The sequence below is a fragment of the Rhipicephalus microplus genome, chromosome 4 (assembly GCF_043290135.1).
Source record: "Rhipicephalus microplus isolate Deutch F79 chromosome 4, USDA_Rmic, whole genome shotgun sequence".
Taxonomy (NCBI): domain Eukaryota; kingdom Metazoa; phylum Arthropoda; class Arachnida; order Ixodida; family Ixodidae; genus Rhipicephalus; species Rhipicephalus microplus.
Genome location: NC_134703.1, coordinates 142,816,552 through 142,838,709, shown reverse-complemented (window position 1 = coordinate 142,838,709; position 22,158 = coordinate 142,816,552). Strand labels below are relative to the sequence as shown.

At 45.5% G+C, this 22,158-nt stretch overlaps 1 protein-coding gene and 1 pseudogene across 3 annotated transcripts in view; one reads left to right on the top strand and one right to left on the bottom strand.

The window, feature by feature from the left end:
- LOC142814636 (uncharacterized) overlaps positions 1-22,158 on the bottom strand; it is a 93,426-nt gene that overhangs the window by 9,832 nt on the left and 61,436 nt on the right. For 2 of the 3 annotated variants that reach the window (XR_012894998.1, XR_012894999.1), the window contains one exon: positions 13,762-13,975. The exons of the other annotated variant lie outside the window; for it this stretch is intronic. The gene's annotated coding sequence lies outside the window, so the exon portion shown is untranslated. The remainder of the gene's footprint in view (positions 1-13,761; positions 13,976-22,158) is intronic. 3 annotated transcript variants of the gene reach the window in all.
- Positions 266-12,269, top strand: LOC142814423 (uncharacterized; annotated as a pseudogene).

Below are 22,158 nucleotides of genomic sequence, written 5' to 3'. Positions count from 1 at the left end.
AATGAGTACTGTTATGTAGGGAAATATGCTGAAACGTTCGTCAACGTTAACAGGGAAAAATTCCCGAAATAGGGAATTTTCATGTCTATGACCGCGAATTCTTCGGCGTAGAATGAAACATCACTGGCCACAGTGTACATGCTAAATCGGCGGTGACGTCAGACCACTGGGGGTGATCGCTCCACGAAGTTCGTCCTACCACTGTGGTTGTGGCTGTCAAGTTTGTACGAGTGCCGATCGCGTTGTTGCACAATATCGAGGCACAATGGAGGAGATGCGTCAGCCACTTGAGGTCGTAAGAGATGACCAGCAGTCTACTAAACACGAGTCCGTGTTCCGAGCGAACTTGGCCGACGAAGACGCCGTCAATGAATGGATGGAAGCGTACAGCGTACAGACCAACACTTCTTGGATTGTCTGGCGCGCCCAGAGTGCTGGGGAAAGGTGGGTTTGCATTGTCGATGCCATTTACTGCACTACAGCCGTTTGAGCGATCATTTACACAGGGCTTACACCTGAAATCATAGTTTCGAAATTCCGCGCCGCGCTACAAGGCGATTTTATTGATGTCATGGCGGCAGCTCCATTTGCGGTGATGAGGTTGCTGCGGCAATTGCGCCGAGATGTGAAAACTGCTACATACTGAAACATTTGGACAGAAGAGGCACAATTAACGCTGAGCGTGCGCCAAGACGTTTTTACGGTCTTTCGGCAAAAAAAAAAAAGTGGTAGGCGATCGAAACACGAGTGCTCGACCATTTTTCACCATGGCGAAAAAACGTGCTCTGTCCCGTGTCCTCTACGCGCCTACTTGCGCATCATATTCAATTGTGCTGCCAATCGGTAGTCTAGGCTCCTCAGGGCATGTGAGCCAAACATAGTGCAGCACATGAAACAGAATTTACAATTCTTAAACACCTTTAAATCGTTCGCTCTCCTCTCCCCCCAATGATGCCGTCAACCTAACCGTGCCATAAACTCAAAGTGGATGGCCACTGGCTGATTTGACACCCCGTGATGGGCAATGTTACCGCGGCCGTCACAAAATGCGGCAATGTTCGCTCGCTCGCGCTGCAAGTAGCTTAGCATTCCCAGAAAAAAAAAGGCGACGCACGCTGGAGAACAGGTGTGCCTAATCTTGCGTTTTTTTTATACATGCTTGTGTAGCTGTCAGCCCGCTCGCTAGTACAGAAAGCACTTAAAAACGCGACCAACCCCATTGACTCTGGCCATACTTGACACTGAAAATTGTTGCGGCAGTCGATTCGTACGACAATGAACTCCTTTAAATAGCCATTAGATGACTACTTGAAAAATGTAGCAGGGTCTCCAAGTTACTGCTGTAAATTTTAGTGCTCATTGAACAACACAGATAAGAGCTGCATAGACCTAAAATCTCTCCAGGCCAATAACATCTAGGTGGGAATACCAACAGTGCAGTAGACACGCCACTTGGCAGCCTAGCGTCCTTCCTGTCCCTGTCTTTTCTTGCCTTGGTTGCTTCTGCATTCTGTTGATGCTGCTGGGGTTCCCACCAAGACTATATACCAACTTGCCCAACAAGCCATCTTAACTCAATAACTGAATACTCAACAGAGATTATTTGCTTGAGCTAATGATAATGAAGAGGCAGTTGACAAAAGCCACCTAGCTCTTGGTTGAGCTCACGATATTCATGTATAACCACCATCTGTTCGGAAACTTTGCCTGCTGCAACCGGTCTTGCACTACTGCAATGACATGCGCACACTGCAGTATCTTGAATGTGGCAACTTCAGCATTGAAGCATGTGCCCTACCATAAAACTTTGCTTGGTGCATATAGATTGCAACATGATGTGTCATTTCACTTAGCAGGCTCTGCAAAAGCTAAAAGTATTGGCCTAACCAGCGATGCTGAAAAGGGTGGTAGCTGAACTTGCCATGTGTTGTAGCAGGCTCTTGGTATAAATACCCAACTTGATGTTAATGTCACGTTCATATACTGCCCGTCTCTATGCAATTCTGCCACAAATTCTAGATGCCTCTTTTTTTTTTCTGGCTCGGGAGGGGAAGAGGGGACCGTCGCAAACAATACCAACTACAACTTATTTAACACATTGTCAAGTCGGGCAAAAAATATTCACTAAGTTGTGGAGCCCAAAATATGTCACAATTGCTGAAGTTAAAGGTTATTGTGAGTATTGAACAATTCTTTGTTGCTTTCAGTCAACAGTCTGTACAGACAGAGTCCTTTCCTGGCGTGCACCGAGCCGAACGATTGTTCAACACTACCATCATCTTCATGATGGCATGGCGGCTGAAGCACCTCTGGGGTGCCCCAGTGAGATGTGCGACAACCACTCATATGGTGCTCATGCAATCCTACGGTGCCATGCCATTGCACAGAATACAACATACGAGCAGCCAGCTGCAAATGTGATAAAAGCATAGCTATTACAGCAGTGCAACTGTGAAAAGAGTTTTGTACTTCTAGTTATTCTTACTTAGATAATTATATTTTACAAAGCAGTGCATTATGAAAGAGCTTATCCCCATTTGCACCCATGTGTGTCATGCAGGATGGCTTTTCACAAAATTTGGCGCTGCCAGCATCACACAAAGAAGAAGAAGAGTGGCCCACGCAATGCCAAGTGCATGGCCAAAGTTGATCTAAAAATAAAGCTGACCACGCTTGACATCAAACGCAGGGACAAGTATCTGCAGAGAGAGGTGCCTCTTTCTGCAGTGATACGAATCGACGACAGGCACAGCCACAGCACCGACTCAGCGGATGCTCTGCGGCTACTTCGGGGCACCAGGTCAACAAGGCAAACATTCCTCCGTTACTTCAGCGAAGGCATGACCCCTAGTGAAGCAAGGAGACTGCATGAGAACAAGCTCTCTATGGAAGATGATGGCCCTGCAAAGCTGGCCAATGCGCCTTTAAATCCGCCTCAAAGAACGGTCTATCACTGGCACAGCGTTTGGAGGGAGGCCTGTTTTGGTGGTACTTACATCGACCCAGTGCTGAAACTGGAGGAAAAGGCTTCTTTGTATGAAGCTCAAGATATGTCTAAACTTGTGGGAGAATCTGTCCTCTACGTAAAACAGTATTCATAAGCACTCATTTTCAATGTGTGAATGGTGAAGTTGTAGCTATGACAAATTACAGACACATTCAGCACAAAGCCTCATCTACTTGTGATTCATGCCAGTGGCTTGGTTGTACGTTGCACCTGCCAGTCAGAGCATACATTTACCATTATTTTCTTGGGAAATAAGAAATTATGTATTTACTTTGAAACCCACAACTTTTTGATGAATTTATGTTCCTGTGAAATCAGAAACATCAAATACTTGGAGTAACCTTGAGTATGGCAAACTTAAAGCCCAAGAGGTGCACAGGTGGTCGGAGTTTCAAGTGGCAAAACCAGAAAACCAGATCAGATTGATAGAAAAACCAAAATGAAGAAAAAGAAAGGGGGGAAGAAGAACATATACATGACCAAATAAAAGAAATAACAAAAACCTTATTTATTTTCTTTGAAAGCGACACTGACTTATTTTTAAAAAGTTTTTGGTTCAAGGCATAAGTTGGCAATCTAGACCAACTGACACGTTGCATCAGCATCAATTCACAGGGAACCAGCATTAATGAAGCTCGCGAGTCAGCCCATGGAAACAAATTGTGAAATATAAAACATGAAAAAAAGAGATGAGATGCCTCATACTGGCCGGCCTATGTTTGAATGTAAGTATTTATCTTTGTCAAAGGCATTTTGTTCTTCTTGGCTGTTACTTGAAAGGATTAGTTGTAAATGTCATTAAAGGAAGTGTTGAAATTTCGGAAAGCATGACAGCAGCAGCAACCAGAGCTGTACAGAGTGTCAGCCACACAGGTCAATCTAGAGAGGCCATTTAAACTTCGGAGAAAACAAAAAAAAGAAAAGCGTAAAGCGCAAGAACGGGACAAAGGAAGGCAATACAAAAATGGGCGCTGACTGCCAACTGAAATTTAATCAACAAAATCAAGGATACACGGATACAAAAAAATGGTTAGATTACAAATCTTCAGTCATGTGCGTCATATCAAATTGATTTTTCTTTTTCAAACAGATTAAGTAGCGGAGTGCTCACACATCTATGGCCCCTTTGGTGGATGGCAAAAGCCTCAAATATCTCCCGTGCGAGCCTTTGACAACAGCATTTTAGGACTGTAACATCCGACAGACGAAGGCATGCTGCAGCCATGCCTAGCACAATGTGTGGCTAAATTACTACAAACACCAATCTTAACATGAATTGACACATTTGCGAGGCCTATAACTGATGCACCGCCCAGTCTGTACCACAGACACACAGCCGCTTGAACACTGAATTATGACATATATGAATCACTGGATGAACGGCTTGATATGTTTCTTTGAACAGCTTGCTCCGCTTCCTTCCTGTTCGTTTGCATGGCGGCACATTCCGCCTAGCTTGGTGGCACCGATTGCTCTCACTGTTCAGGAAGATGGTCAGGTATCTTAAACCTATCTTATCCTGGTCCTGGCGCCATACCATTGAAGACTGAGAAGTAGAGCCGAAACAGAGAACACCTTATTTGACAGATGCGAAACTAACAAAAAAAATTCAGCAGATCCCATATACTTTGGGACTTCACATTATGTGAAGCATGCGGAGAAAAGGTGGCCGTAATGTAAATTTTTTTATTCAGCGACATGTTATGAAATGATGCTAAATATATGTACAAATGTTGCAGGAACAGATGCATATTGAACAGTTGCAGATGTTTCTATAACCAGTTGTTTGCATTTGCACAATGGTGCCATCAGTAACATGAGTATTAGCAACACCAGAAGTGATAAGCTGATATGAAGGGTTTGTGCTTGCAAGGATGGTAGCCCTGGACACTGGTACATAAATCCACTTCTGCGCATGGCACCTAACTACAATGCACGTTTACACAACATAAAGGTTGTAGCATAGGAGTAAATATGTAATCTTTATGAGATTGCATAGCCAGCACTGCAACCACATTTGACGTTTTACGAACATTACGGTCTATTTGAAAAATAGTTCCGAGATCTAGCATGGCTCTGTGGTAGAATTCTTGATTGCCTCGCATTACGCTTGGGTTTGACTCCTGCTGGCACCCTGATAGATTAATATGTGGAGTTTGACGTCCCAAAACCACCATATGATTATGAGAGACGCTGTAGTGGAGGGCTTCGCAAATTCCAACCACCTGGGGTTCTTTAACGTGCACCCTAATCTGAGCACACTAGCCTACAACATTTTTGCCTGCATCGAAAATGCAGCCGCTGCAGCCAGAATTCGATTCCGCGACGTGCAAGTCAGCAGCCGAGTACCTTAGCCACTAGACCACCGCGGCGGGGCCCTGCTCGCACCCTGACATTTTTTTTGTGTTTGTCGAGCAAACGCTGCCGCTGTCAGTTTTGTCTTAAAGAGGCCCTGAGCATGGCTTGAGCATGGCCAGAAAATGTTGCCATTTGGTAGAAGAGGGTCCCGAGAACACACGGGCCAAATATTATAGTGCAGCACTTGGCTTGGAATTTGCAATATATAAATGACCAAAGTCAGCTAAAAATTGCTTTCTCTCGTTTCAACAAATGACGGAGGAAGCTGAAAAAATCATTCAAAGGCCATCTATGAGCCATTCGCTGATTTTAACATGGCGCGTTCGGTCCTTACAGGGATCGCCGCGAGAGGCCGCAACTTGTCCCCACGCGTGCTCGCGATCACACAGAAAAAACCATGTATTCAAAGCGAAAAAAAAAAACAAAGAGAAAGTTTTCAATGACAAAAGGCACGTGTGACATTTTCTTTTTTGCCCATGCCATACCCATTTAATCCATGTGCCACATTTAATCCATGTGCCAAACATTTAATCCAAGCGCCAACTCAAGGAGGCCGCATGTCAGTGAGTTTAATCCAATTGCCAATGACTAATTAATGTGCCAGTCATTTTAATCCACGCACTAGAAACACTAGTTTGCCACTTTATACAGTATAAATGTGAAAATAACATAAACATGAAGTCACAGGAAGAACTTTTCCTTCACCACCTATACATGCTTGCGCTTATGAAATGAAGTGCGCATTGCTATTTCCTCCTAACATTTTGGTGTCATAGCTTCAAAATAAAAAAAGAACAGTGTGTGTTAATTGCATTTATGGGTACTAAGAGTATTTGCTCATAGAGTCAGTGTATGGTTCGTCGCTACTGCATTATTCTGGCTAACCATGTACACCATCCCATATGCATAGATTCGTGTCGTCTGCTAAGCAGACGGCTTTCGGCTACTTATTCGCTGAGGCATTCGCAGTCGTCTGCTCAGCCCGGTGATAACGGTGATAGACAGATGGTCACCAGGGCCTTTGTCAAGCCCTTCTCGCGGCTTTTAGCCTTGGCGACCCTCCAGTTTTTGTCTGGTAAATAAATAAAGTTTGATTTGATTTGATATTCATTCGTTCTTGAAATCAGAAACAACCATTTAAAACTCAAGTTGCATTTGTTTCGGTTCATTTGGAATTAAGTTTTTTATAAAAGCATCAAAAGAGAAACTCCCGTTTTCATATAAAAAGACAACGCTAGTATTCCTGAAGCGTGTTTGCTTGAAACACGCGTTCATCGACTACACATAATTTTGTTTGAATAAAAGATAACTAATATGAATATAAAATATGACTTCTGTTTTCCACATCAGGGTGACGAGTTTGTCTTATGTGCCCTGCAGGACGAAAGCTTCTTAAATGATTTCTAATTTGCTCTGCCCTAATTTATTGAGCATGTACCTGTTTCTGACTCACTACTGCCCACAGTCAAGTTCTTCATATCTTGTTATGCATCCCGGCACTCCAATAACAATATTATGTCTGCCGCATTACATGACCTGGCCCAGACATGTAGTGCTATACAAATCTAATTATGAGCTTTGTTGACGAACACAAAATATCCTTGCTTTTTTTCTTTCATTGCTATTAAAATGACTCCACCCGGGCCAAGCACTCATCTACAAACTTGTACATAGCACAGTATAAGCACTGCACACATGGCTCAAGCGAACCACGGAATTTTTGTTTCCTTGAATACTAGCGGCCAATACTAATAATAATGATTTATTCTACTTTCCGACTATAGTATTTTATATTGTAGAAACTGCATTTCAAATGCATTGCCATTTTTACGCTCCGTATTGTGCTTTTTGTGCATGGATTGAACTGACTGGCACCTGAATTCAAGTCATTGGCGATTGGATTAAACATGGTGGCACTTGGATTAAAATCACTGGCACGCGGCCTGATTGAGTTGGCACTAGGATTAAATATGTTGGGGCTTGGATTAAATGTTTGGCACATGGATTAAAGAGGTTGACACTGAGATTATTTCAATGGTGTGCAGATTATCTAAGCTGCCACTTGGATCAAAGTGAGCGGGAAAACCTGTAGTTTCCTATGGAACTTCTGTAACTACTTTTGAAGACATTTCTGAATTCTCATAGTGTAAGTAATGACACAATAGCAAATAGCTCCATTAAGCTGGACCAAAAAAAAAAGTTGTACCAGGACAGAAATTATTTGTGACAAAAACAAAATTAAACAATACTGCACAGACTAAGCCACAGGAGAGGGCCTTTGTGGTTCTTGTGGGCATTTATAGAAATCACCTACATGCTCTCATGATCATCATCACACATTTGGCTATGAATTCTAATCTTTCCCATGTGACACCATCATTGTGGGTGAAGTGTGCCTGTTCTGTGCATTTCACTCAGGCTAGATAAGCGTTTCTCAAGCTAAAACATGTGCCCACACCATAGGTCGGCATAGCTTGTGGAACTCTCTCAGGCTCATTCATGAAATATATCAGTCTGTTCAATTTGCCTGCACCACGTGAACCAGTTCACGATGTTCTGCGTCTTGCCATTCGTTTCAGCGGTGCAGCATTGACAACCTCTGAACCCTGCCATTCATTTCTAAAGGTGCAGAAGAGGTACAGCGCTGGTTCACGATTTTCCCGCCCCTCCCACATTGACAGTGCCAGCTTGGTGCAGCCGCGCGTGCAGCTAAGCAGGCGACGCAATACTTTGGTGTAGGCACCGTACCTGCCTCCACTAACACGATGTGTTTTTTGCTAAGAAGTTTGTGCCTCATAAACTGTATGCTTTTTGCTAAGAAGTTTGTGCCTCATAAACTGTATGCATAATCATTTGGCCATCGGTCAGTGTTACCTTAACGGTGTTAACTAAGTGAACAGAAATAAGGCCTGCATCAGCACATCGTCATTCGTTTTGGGTGTTGCACTGTGCCTGCACCACTGAACTTGCGCTTCACAATTTCTGAACTTTGCATGCACAGCCGTGAACCGGTTTCAATTGGTGCAGGTAAATCAAATGCACCTTGTATATTGAACTTTCCACTTATTGTACTCACTCACGAAATTTTTTCTGAGCTGAACTCACCCAAACTCTCGTTCACACATATTTATTTATTTAACAATACTGTAAGCTTTTGTACAGGCCCATACAGGTTCTTAAGCCGGACTCACTCAGACTCAAACGCACCAAAACATTACTCAACCGCACACACTCAGCCTCAGACTCACGGCTGGACCTGAGTGTGAGTGAGTACTACTGAGTCAACTCATGAGTTCATCAGAATGGAATTAGCTTCTTTGATTGTGGTGTCAATGCTCTTTAACGCCAATATCTGATGTAATCGGTGCTCTTCTTGGTGCCGCTTCACACAGCATTTTCGAAAACGAGTTCCGAGTGCTTCCAAACCAGTAAAGTCATTTTTCTTGGAGGAGATGTTAAAATATAATAGTCGAGAAATTCTCTGGAAGACTTAGCTTGGGACTGCCAAGGCGCCCCCTTGTATAATTCAAACGTCTAATTAATAAATATTGAAACGGTGTATAAAAAACACTGCTTTGGAATACCTAAGCATAGATGTGAGTATAAATGTGAATCTAGGTAAGGCTGAGTAATGCTGAAAATGTCTAGGTGGAACCTCAAGTCGGCAAAAGAAAGTGGAACTCACTCAAGAAATATATTTTGCGCTTTAGACACACTCGGACTCGGACTCTCCAAAATTTTGCTTAGCCGAACCCGATCGGACTCACACTCACTAAAATTTTCTTCAAACAAACTCTCTCGGACTTCGACTCACAAAAATAGTGCTTATCCAGACTCAGACTCATAATGTAAGTCTGAGTGAGTCCGTGTGAGTTGGCCAATGAGTGAGTTCGTGGACCTATTGCCCGAACTCTCTCCTCTCTTTAAAATACTGGTAACAGATGCAAACTTACACTTGTCTTTAACCTTGAAACTTACCATAAATGTTACTGCTCTCTATAGTTTATTAAAAAGCAAATAGCGAACTCAAATTCAATAGAAAATTATTAGCCAAGGCTATTTATATTTTTAGATTCACCCACAAAAATTGTTCTCACAACATCCACGACATTTTTATGCCTTTATAACTATGAACAGCTTTCAACTTTATTGCATTGTCTGCCAGGCCCCACAGGTACTCATGAGTGACAATTCAAGTGCTGAGAAGGCCGCCCTGCAGCAGACATGGCCATCAGCAAGGCAGCTTTTGTGCAATTTTCATGTGGCACAAGCGGAGTGGCGCTGGCTGACGACATCTCACAACTCTGTCGACAAAGACCAGAGGAGACGATTCATGTCTGCCTTCCAACTGGCAAGTTTTTTTGCAATCTAGTTGTAACTCTAGCTCTAAGATACGAGGTGCATTCGTTGCATCTGCACTTAGTGAACAAATTCACAATGGTCTGCTATTTTAGCATTCGTTTCATGTTTCCAAGATGATGGCGCTGGCATGGCAGCATAGGTGTATAAAAAGCACAGCTGTCCTGCAAGGCTAGTGCATGAATTACCTTCACTTCCTCGTGATATAATTTGGAGAGTATGCCGCACAAGATGCCCTAATCTGCAGATGACAATGCAGACAGTATTTGTGTCCATTTTAATCACATTTAAAAAGTACACCAGTAAACGTCTGGTGGGTTCAAATGATTTCAAATGCCATAAAATGAAGTTTGTACAAATATTCAAATGCTTTGAATATTCAAATGAATAATGCAGTAATCAAATTTGATTTCAATCGAAGTTAAATTGCTGAAAATTTTGAATGATTAAAAACAAACAAAATAGGTGTATATTAGTCCACATGTTACACTCTGTAAAGGTAGTTTCACGGCAGTGGAGGGATGCTAAACCATGACAGCGCTTACCCAAGCATATTAGACCACATGTAAAAGTGGTTTCACTGCAGTGAATTGTTGCTAAGCCGTGAAAACACGTAATCAAGAGAAATTCGCACTGCAGCAAAGCCCCACTTCAAGGTTTTAATAAAGAATTACAATGACATCGATTCTGCTTTTTTTTTTCAGTTTAAAAGCTCGTTACACAGATTTATATGCTCCAAGTAAAAAAAAAATTGAAACGCAGCATATTTTACTGGCTATTACTTGTACTGCACCAAAAGTCGAATGCTGCTACAATTCGAAGTTGTTGCCACTTCCTTTGATGAATAAAAAAGGCCTTTGCATAGGCCCTGTTTCAATTTTTAAAGATCTGTGCAAGTTTGTTTGGCGATGACAAATATGCCCCCTTTTTGGTTATAATATGCAATATATATACTATTACAATTCAATTAGATATTATTCGACCAAAATCACTATTCGCTTCGAATTCACTTCGAACCTAAAATTCCCTATTCGCACAAGCGTACAGAAAATGTCAGCAGCATCAACTTTTATGAACCACCGCTTGGCGATTCCTAGAGCAGACCGCGGCAATCAATTTCCAGATTACAGCGCTGCACACCGTGCACAGCCTCCATTTCGAAAAAAAATTCCCGCGCTCCTTCCCTACACCTGACCAATCCTCCTTTCATGAGCAGTGACACAAATTCGCCGATCGGCGACTTGACCAAGCACGCAGCTCATCGATTGGGTTAAACCAGTCACGACGGCAGGCTACGCTTTTTCCTCCCTTTGAAAGAGAAGGATGGCGAGACCGCACGAAAATTTGAAACTAGCTGAAACCAATGTTTTAACCCCTGTGAATTCCTTAATAAAGTATTTGCAAAATCCTTGAGGAGGCAGCATGTTCACGGAGCAAAGGTGCACATATTTTTGATTTTTGGTCCTTGGGGGTTGTTTACTGGCCCTTTGAACTGGGGCAAGCATGTGCAGATCACAAAGTGACTTCAATGCAGACAGTGAAGCATGAATCTGTATTATGATGCAGTTAAAAAAAAGCGAAAATATCCAAATACGAGCACCTTATTGAAAAATTTCCTGCTATCTGCAGGTCATGTATGCAGGCACAGCAGAAAAACTTGAAGCTGCCACTGCCGAAGTGAAGGCCCTACAACACGATGCCTTAGTGTCTAGAGTTCTGACATTCTTGCGCCGACAAGAAGAGTGGGTGCAGCTCTACCGTTTGGACGTGTTGACAAGGGGCCACAACACCAACAATTTTGCGGAGGCAACCATACGCGTGCTCAAAGACATTATCCTGAACAGAGTCGAAGCATTTAATGCAGTCGCACTCGTAGACTCGGTGGCTCTGGTGTGGGAGAAATACTTTGAAAGCCGTATCCTCCGACACGCCTACAGCCGTGTTGCAGCCCATCAACTGCTGTACAAGCGGCTGCTGTCGAGAATGCCTAAAGACGCAGCCGAGGCCATCCAAGTGGTAGGCCAGGGACAGTACATTGTGCCTAGTGCGACACACCCCAGCTCCAGTTATGAGGTCTATGCTAACATAGGACTATGTACGTGTCTCTTTGGTAAACAAGGTGCATTTTGTAAGCACCAGGCTTTGGTGCAGAAAAAGTACGGAGACTGTTTCCGAATGCTCCGGCACTGAGTACTGACGACCGGTACCAACTGGGACAGCTGGCCCTGGGCGAGAAGTGTCCCCCCAGGATATTTTTCGAACCCTTCCAAGAGGAGGAGCCCAGCAGGAGTTCCAGAACCACGGCAGGTATCAGTGCCCAGCAGGAGGAGCCAGACGAACTCCAAGCAATGCAAGGCACCAGCACGCAAGAGGCCACACACCTCGCACCTGTACCGTCGGTGCCTGATGCAGCCCAACTTGCCCAGGTAGGACAAGCCCCTTGAAAGGGCCCTGAAGTACCGTAATTACTCGAATCTAACGCGCACCTTTTTTCCTGTTAAGCGAGTTCATAAATCGCATGAGCGTTAGAATCGAGTACGAACAAAAAAATTACGGTCAATCTATTGCCATCGGCAAATCCAAAATGTCCGCCCCCTACGTGCGTCGGCATGGTGCGTCGGCCATTTCTGCCTATGTGTTTCCCATGTGCGGCACTTCGTACATGTGCTGAGGAGTTCGTCATCTAGTAGTGCATTAGCATCTACGGCGTGGAAGGGCCGACTCCAAAAACCCGAGTGCACCACGATGACGCTTTTAAAAGAAAAGTCATCGCGTGTGCAGAAACGGACGGAAATCGGGCCGCATCGCGGTCGTTCGGAGTTCCCGAAACGTCCGTGCGGGACCGGCGGAAACAAAAGCAGAAGATTGTCGACAGCAAAGCTTCACGCAAAGGCTTCAGTGGACCACAGCAGGGTCGGTTTCCGCAAATTAAAGAGCTGCTCGGCGAGTATGTGCTTGAGCAGCGAGCGGCACAGCGGCCCGTGACGACAGAACTGCTCCAAGTGCGGGCTATGCAATTAGTCTTAGAAAAAGGTCTAATGCGGAGCCAGTTTAAAGCGAGCAGGTGCTGGCTAACTAACTTTATGAAGAGGAAAGGCTTTCCCTTCCGAAGGGGAACATGCATATGCGAAAACTTTTGCGGAGGAGTACGATGAAAAGCTTCACAGTTTTCAGAGATTCGTCCTAAACTTGCGGCGCAACAACGGCTACCTGCTTGGGCAAATCGGGAATGCCAATCAGACGCCTCTTTACTTCGACATGCCTGGCACCACAACCATCGAGAAGAAGGAGGCGAAGCAAGTTCGCGTGCTGACATCGGTCCACGGTAAAACAACAGTGATGGCAATGCTCTCTTACACGTCAGATGGGCACAAGCTTCGCCCGTACCTCCTATATAAATGCAAGACGCTCCCGAAGGGAGTCGTTTTTTCGAGTGGTGTGATCGTGCGGGCCAGCGAGAAAAATGGGTGCGCGTTGCAATCGATGTCTTACGTTTTTTTTTTTTTCGTGGTGGAAATCGGGTGCGCGTTACAATCGAGGGCGCGGTAGAATCGAGTAAATACGGTACTTTTCAATTAAACATAAGGAATGCTACTGAAGAGTAGTCAAGGCTTTTTTTATTCCTGTAAGCATATTATTGTGCTCCACCGCACTCACGAATTTACAATTTCATATTGGTGGATGTCATCATTCTGAGGGCGATTTCAAGATTTCAACACTATTGGTGTCGTATTGTTCCATGTTTGGGACTACAGGTCACCAATTGTTGGTATTAGCAGCATTTCTACTAACAGAATAGTAAAAACAGGTGACAGGAAAACCTTAACTTAAACTGACTCCTCAGCTTGAACTTTATTCTTGAGCAGTTGTCTGCAGTAAGAGAGGAGCAAAATAAATGTGCAGTTCTTGTTGGTGTGCTGTACACTTGAAGTATATTTCTTTCATCACTTTTGGTGCAGGCCCAAGAACATGCATATGAGTTCCTGGAGGTCCACTTGCGGCGTGTGCATTCTATGAATGCACACAATCCAGCTCACCTTGATATCGTGAAGGGCCTTGCAGAGGAGCTTGCTCGTGTTCAGAACAGCAGCGATGGGACAGGACTGATGCTGGCATTCAAGGCTACCGCTGCAGCAAGACGTTGCCGGGCCCGTCACATAAGGGTGCAACCGACCAGCACTGCTAGGCGTAGGCCAGGGCTTACAAAGGGGTCTAAGAGGGTCCCTATAGGGCGCCCAGCAGTTGAACCAGCTGCCAAGAGAGCAAAGAAGAGGCCCCAATCTTTGAGCCACAGCATGGAGAAAAATGTGCCTGGTGCAAGGCTGCACTGAATGGCAGCTGCCTCCCACCAACTGGGCTCACGACAGTTCTAAGCACAGAGCCAACTTGGTTTCAAACATCATTTCTAGGGTTTTATGTGGCGAAACGATGATATGATTGTGAAGCACACCGCAGTGGGCGACTGATGATATGTGGGGTTTAACGTCCCAAAACCACCATATGATTATGAGAGACGCCGTAGTGGAGGGCTCCGGATATTTCGACCACCTGGAGTTCTTTAACGGGCTCCCAAATCTGGGCACACTGGCCTACACCATTTCCACCTCCATCGGAAATGTAGTCACCACAGCCGGTATTCAATGCCACGGCCTGCGGGTCAGCAGTCAAGTATTTTAGCCAGTAGACCACCGCGACGGGGCCCACAGTGGGTGACTTCGGATCAAATTAGGCCATGTGGGATTCTTTAAAGTGAACCTAAATCTATGCGACGGAGCAGCTCATCGCCACCGCTGCACTTGATGCTTCATCTTTGATTGAACCAAAGCGAGAACGACTCCTCGCATTAGCTGTAATATCATAACCTTACAATTGGTCACCTTAGCCACAGGCAGAAGCATTTGGCTCTTAACTACTACCTCAGTATCATGCATACAGCCTTGTCAAAGCTGATGTTAAAGAATGCCCCGCCGCGGTGGTCTAGTGGCTAAGGTACTCGGCTGCTGACCCGCAGGGCGCGGGTTCGAATCCCGGCTGCGGCGGCTGCATTTCCGATGGAGGTGAAAATGTTGTAGGCTAGTGTGCTCAGATTTGGGTGCACGTTAAAGAACCCCAGGTGGTCTAAATTTCCGGAGCCCTCCACTACGGCGTCTCTCATAATCATATAGTGGTTTTGGGACGTTAAACCCCACATATCAATCGATGTTAAAGAATGGTGCCCACTAAACCCACTAGTCTCTTGGATCCACCAGGTGTGGCCCTCACAAGTCACAATCAGATACTCATCAATGTTGTGCAGTAACATTATGCCATTCCACCACGAGCGACTTTTGTTTCGCCTTACCGCCAGGAGTAACGATCTCTTCAATTGCGTTTTTTGAGTGGCGGGGGGGTTGATGTCCCAAAACCACGACACTTACAGTATTGTTATGTGCCGCTTACCTAGAAACCGAAGAAGTTAGAAGACTAGGTGGTGCCTGTCCTGGACATCGTGGTTGTTTTTAACCGCAGTATTGATGCTATGAATATTGTAAATACACTCGTTTTCTGTCATCTCCCCGTAACATCTTTGGTGGAGGTGCTGGGCACATCAAGAGCACACAACGGAACTTCGCAGCGGGCGTATTCTTGGACAGTCCATCATGCCGGCAGACAATTCTGCTGATCCAGCCCCCGCTTATACCGAATGCACCCAGTCACATTGTCGTGACCCACCTCCGAGGCCCAGGCCCCTTTTGCGGGACTGATAACAGCCAGGTGGAGAAGTGGCTGGCCAACTAAGAGTGCAGCAGCAAGACCACTCGCTGGGATTCGACTTTGATGCTTGCAAACGTCAGGTACTACCTCAGGGGTAGGGCCAGCGTGTGGTTCGACACACATGAGGAGAATTCAAACGTACGTAACAAAAAAAAAGACGTATGTAAACAAAAAAAATGAAACACCTTTTTAGAAAGTCCATTGCATGCCAAGAGAAAGAACTCTCGTGCCGTGCCCAAACCTCAAAGGAGCTGCACATGGTTTACATACAAGATGTCTTAGCCTTCTGCCGGCAAGTTGATAGCCAAATGGCCGAAGCCAACAGTCACCCACATTAATGAAGGCATCGCTCACGATGCCCTTCACTTGCTCGTGTACAAAGACTGCTCCACCATTTACGACATTATCAGGGAGTGCTGAAGTTTCAAAGAAGCAAAAAGCCAACATGTTACGCAGCAATTTGTTCAGCTCCCTACCACTGCTGCCACGTCGTCGTGCAAAGACGTCTAGATCCAGCCGCCGCCCTGTACCAAAAACTTCCTGCGTCTCGTGCGGCGCAATATCGAGGCAGCAACTCCATCTGCTCCCCAGGCTAATTCTCACGAGGAGGCCCACCCGACAGTGTCATTAATTCAGGCCGCCGTGCGCGAAGAACTGGCGAATGCAGGCATCCAGCCTGTATGTGCACAAAGTCGTTCTACGTCAGCCCTGCTCCATACTACCAGCCACAACTGACTTATTCCGGGTACCATTATTCGAACCAGTGGCGCATGCGAGAAGACGGGTCGATATGCTTCAACTGCAATGGCGCCGGTCACATTTCCCTCTATTGTCGCGATCGTCGGCCATCGTCTCCTCGTGCACCATACTGTCCAGACGACACTTCATCCTCCCCTTTGCACGGCAATCCACTGAACACTAATGCCCGAACATCGACCCCACATTACGAGCCATCGCCGTCTTCCCAGACCCAACGACTTTCTCGGTTGCTTATGTCCCGTCGCTCCCCCTCACCGTCCTTCCTCGGGAAAACAGACCAGTGCAGCTCCTGGAAGGTGATGCTGCCTTGACTGATCGACTCGGAAATCCTCTGTTAACTCTGGCATCTTGACAAAAGCTTATGGATGTAGATGTAGAGGGCATGCCTGTTTCAGCACTCATCCACACAAGGGCCCAATAATCATTGATGAGTGCTCACCTTTCTCGTCGTCTTCGTAAAGTCGTTACACGCGCTTCATCACTTGTTCGCGAAGCCAATAGCCGTATACCTACCGTCCTTTGAATGTGCTTTGCGCATGTGAGCTTCGATGACCACAACACCTCAGTTCTCTTTGCTGTTCTGGACGTTGCTCCTTGGACGTTCTACTGACGCGAAGATTAGTTTTGCCTCACTATCTTGTGACTGTTTCTGCGAACAACTTTTGCACACCTGTCCTGAACTTTGGATGCTGCGCACAACTGCTTCCTGAAGGTATCTCGCTGGGCACAATATCACCTTTAGACGCAAACAACCCTGTTGCTCTGGCCATTGATGCCCCACAGTCGCCTTCAGGCAGCCCTGCTGCTGGCCCGACACCTAATGACACATTCAAAAACATGATTGCCCCGAACCCTGACCCTTCTAAAAGCCAAGACCTACGCCTTTCCTAGGAGTCATACCGCGACTTTTGATTTCGCTTCACCCAAACTTGGACAAACATATCTAGTGAGGCATCGAATTGACAACGCGGACACAACACGCATTCATCGACACCCTTAGCATGTCTCGGCGACCGATCGCAGCGTCATTCAAACGGAAGTTGATGAAATACTCTCTAAGGACATCATGGAGCCATTTTCGAGCCCTTGAGCGTCGCCCGTAGTATTTGTAAAAAACAAAGACAACACCTGGCAGTTCTGCGTCGACTACCGGCATTTCACCGGCACTTCAACAAAATCAAAAAATACTTCTGCCTATTGCTGCGAATAGACGACGCCACTGATTCCCTTTTGGTGCACGGTACTTTTCTTCCATCGACCTTCGTTTGGGCTATTGACAAATAGCTGTCGATGAAAATGATTGGGAGTTAAGTCATGCCCTTTGGGTTGTGTAATGCGCCAGCAAAATTTGAGCGTGTGATGGACTCTCTACTGAGGGGTTTCAAGTGGTCCACATGCCTCTCTGCTGCCTGGACAATATCGAAGTTTTCTCCCCTTACATTCATTAGTCACCTGCAAAACTTGTCGGCCATATTGCAAGTATTTCACATTGCTGATCTTCAACTCAACTCTTCAAAATGCTGCTTTTTGCGCCTTGAGATCGTCGTGCTTGGCCATCTTGTTGACGCTGCAAGTAAACGAGCTGATCCAGCAAAAATACGCGCCGTCATCAACTTCCCTATTACACGTTCTTCAAAGAGGTTCGCTCGTTTTTTTGGCTCGTGCTTCATCCAATGTGCTTCAAAAAATTAAAAAAACCTTTTCGGAAAGCCCGTTGCACGCCAACATAACTCTCGTGCCGTGCCCGAACCTCAATGGAGCCGTACATAGTTTACATACAAGATGTCTTAGTCTTGTGCAACATATACGTCGTAACACGAGGCAGCTGGCTGTTCGCCTTTATTTTATTTGACTGAAATCCATGTTGCCAATGGACACCAATGATGCCTCCTTCAACATGCTCACCCACTGAATACGCTCAATAAGCTATAGCCCATGCCGACCATACACGTCAACTTCTGTGCGTTCGGCTAACCGAGTTGCAAGCGGGCCAACGATTTTGTTACGAGAGCAGTCATATAAACACTCACTTTCCTCCAGGATTCCTGTGCTGTGGTCTCCAGCACGCTGTATTGGGCTTTTTACAAAGCTACTGTTCCCACCCTCCGAACCGTACCCTATGCACCGCCAAGTGACCTTCGTGACATAAGAAATTGAATTGTCTTTGTCCTCGTCGACTCAACCGCGTACCAACATCGTTTACGTTGTACGTCTGAAGCCATGTCATACACCGGGCTGCTGCAACGCACATGTATAATAACCACCTCTATACCGTCTTTCTCTGACTTCACCGAGTCGGTGCATTCACCGCCGGAGGGTAACGTTATGTGCCGCTCACATAGAGAGGACGAAAAAGTGAAGGACTAGGTGGTGCCTGCTCTCGCTATCGCAGTTGTTTTTACCCGCATTACTGTGACTGCATATATTGTAAATATACCTGTTTTCAGTCATCTACCAGTAACAATATCATTTATGAAACACCCGTTGGGGCACAGACATATTTTCGGAGAAGGTTTTTGGGCTATGATTCTATTTCGGGCCTTACAGGGTTTTACAGCGAAATACTGAAGTATCCTATGAGGTTCTCCCAGAAGGCACCTCAAGAAACTGCTATTAGCTTCCAGAAAGTGTAGTCGCGCACTTTTCTAGACTTTAACCGTACTTTTCTTGCTCCGACTCGTCTAATTAGCAACATTACAGTGGATTGACAACTTAGCATGGTTTCTTTTAATTCATCTTCTCCATTTTGTTGTTTGCTGTTTATTTTTATTTGATACCTTGCTTGATAGCGGCCGATTGAGCTATTTTGCGTTATGACACGCCGTTACATTGTATAGTGCACTCATCCTTTTTCTTTCATTCCAATGTGCTGCATCGAGACTGCCACCGCGGCCATGATTTCAATGCCGTAACCTGCAGGTCACCACTAGATGTGGTGAGTTGGTCCTCAGTGCTGTCGGCCCACATCACTCAATGTATAAAACGGTACCAGAACACCACTTGTCACCACCAAGTTCCCTGCAATGCACACTTATGTGTTAACCCGGCAAACTACCTGTGCTGTCAGCAATAGTATGCCCTTCTGTGAACACCACATCATCCAGTGCATCATTATATGATGGCCAACTACCGAGCCCACATTTTTAGTATCGATGTGCCACTTGCATTTTCAATTTTAGCTCAAAACAACAGAGCCCTACTCTATTCTCAAGATGGCTGAGCCTAAGTGCAGTATAGTGCTTTCTGGTCAACAGAAAGTCAAATCGATATTGCCTGTGTATGCACCATGCTTCATCTGTGTACTTTACACACATTGGCATGATAGCATCGTGTAGATAGTGTCCATTTAGTATACGTGCCTGCTATGCCACTTCCACTGAAATTCTAACAAAGACTTTGTGCTTTTTGAATCAATACTTTTTTGCAGACTAGTTGGTTTCATACTTGAAAACTCTGCTAGCAGTGCAAGCTGATGGAAAAACGAGAAGGGGGACAGGAAAGAGTACGCTCTTTCCTGTCTCCATTCTCATTTTTCCTTCGGCTTGCACTACAAGCAGAGTGCATTTTGCGTTTCAAAGTTATTACCATGACTCTTCATACACGAACTCACCAATGTGTACATTCACGCATGTCTATGCTTGACGCATAAAGTGTTATCTTTGTTGTGCCATTCTCCTGTAAATACCTTCAGTGTTCTCTCATGGGACAGTTTTCATGTTAATAAATTATTATCTCATGTATTGCATATTTATTTTTGCATGGGTGTAGTGGTTACAACAGTTGGCAGCTGTGATTTTAGTAAGCTTTGCCCTAATACATTCTTTTATTGAAGAAGCCTCTCAAAGGAGACATCATGCAGAGTAGAGCCACATGGAGTGCACTCGACAGGTTCATAGAGAAGTGTGGCAGATTATTTTCAGATCACATAATAACACAGGGGGGGGCGAAAAAAAAAGCGACAACCACAAACGGGCGAGGATAACTGCGAGTCTAACTTGCCTTCACCTGAATACGGGGCCGTATTGCAGTGAAGCCGTGAAAAAAAAAAAAAACATCCGCGAAGAGCTTTCCAATAAGTTTAATTCTCTTGTCTCACATTAGTTCAACTAAAGACAATGTCTTGAGGCTGCATGCTTTACTTTTAGCTTTGACATTGTGGTAGTGACGCACGACAAAGTTTTGCGCGCAGGCTTTCAAGGATTTTACGATCGCACGCATGTATCACCACTACATTTCTGTCCTTGCTGCCCGAACTCAGTTCGTAGCCTTATTTAAAACGACAGTATCAGAAACGCGCTTTCAATAACAGCATGCTGATAATCAACAAAAACTCACCAAGTGCAGTTCAGTAATCTCCGGTGCGGCGTTTTTCACAGCAGGCCTAGGTGTATCAGGCGTAGTCAGTCGACTCGGCTTCAATGCATCCTGAACGGCGCGGCTTTGCGACTCGGGAGTGAAAGGTGGGGCACACGCTTTCTTCATGAGTATCCAACTCGGCGTAGGGCGTTCGTTCAGTGGGAGGTGGGCGCACACGCTTCTTTCGCGAGTATCCTACTCGGCGCAGGGCTTCCTTCCTAGCACTTGGCAACAGGCGTAGTGGCGACTCGGCTCTATTGCGTCCTGAATAACGCGGCTTTGCGACAGTGGGAGGTGGGGGCACACGCTTTCTTCACGAGTATCTAACTCAGCGCAGCACGTTCGGTCAGACGAGCCGCACACGATTACTTCGCGAGCATCCGATTGCAGGGCCATATGCCCTGGCAGGGCTTCCCGCGAGCGCGACCCCCCGCTAGGTTACAGCAGCAGCCTCCGGCAACACTATACGAAAGTGCGGGGAGCGACAGCGCGATGATACAGTTAGGCCGGCGGAAATGCATAGCCTCCAAGAGCGTTGAGCCGCGGTGCATTGTGGGTGGCTCTATCCGCTCGCCTTTGTAAACTCGCGGCCGTGCCATGGTATGTTGTCGTGTGCTGTAGTATGGTGTCCTCGTCGCCTGGTGTAACGCTCCATGGATAGCATACTGAGCATGCGCTCGCTCCAAGTTTTAAATGCGAAGCATTTCTTAGCGAGCTTCGGCGACATTGAGCGTATCTGTCTGTCGGTCTGTCTGTCGGTCTGTCTGTCTGTCTGTCTGTCTGTCTGTCTGTCTGTCTGTCTGTCTGTCTATCTATCTATCTATCTATCTATCTATCTATCTATCTATCTATCTATCTATCTATCTATCTATCTATCTATCTATCTATCTATCTATCTATCTATCTATCTATCTATCTATCTATCTATCTATCTATCTATCTATCTATCTATCTATCTATCTATCTATCTATCTATCTATCTACCTATCTATCTATCTATCTATCTATCTATCTATCTATCTATCTATCTATCTATCTATCTATCTATCTATCTATCTATCTATCTATCTATCTATCTATCTGTCTCTGTGTCTGTCTGTCTGTCTGTCTGTCTGTCTGTCTGTCTGTCTGTCTGTCTCTGTGTCTGTCTGTCTGTCTGTCTCTGTGTCTCTGTGTCTGTCGGTCTGTCTGTCTGTCTGTCTGTCTGTCTGTCTGTCTGTCTGTCTGTCTGTCTGTCTGTCTGTCGAAGCATTCACAAGGGCAATCTTCAGCACAAGCTCACTGATCTGGGATACAGATGGCAAAAGTGATGCTCTCTGGTACTGGAGTTATCTTCGTCGCTCCTTTGCCAACAGAAGTGCACCAGAAGGAATGTGGTCAGTGTAGTGACATCCATAGGGACCATCCTAGCTTTGGAGATTTGATTTATTTGTGGGGTTTAACGTCGCAAAACCACCGTATGAATATGAGAGACGCTGTGGTGAAGGGCTCCGGAAATTTCGACCCCCTGGGGTTCAATAACGTGCACTGAAATCTGAGCTCACAGGCCTACAGCATGTTCGCCT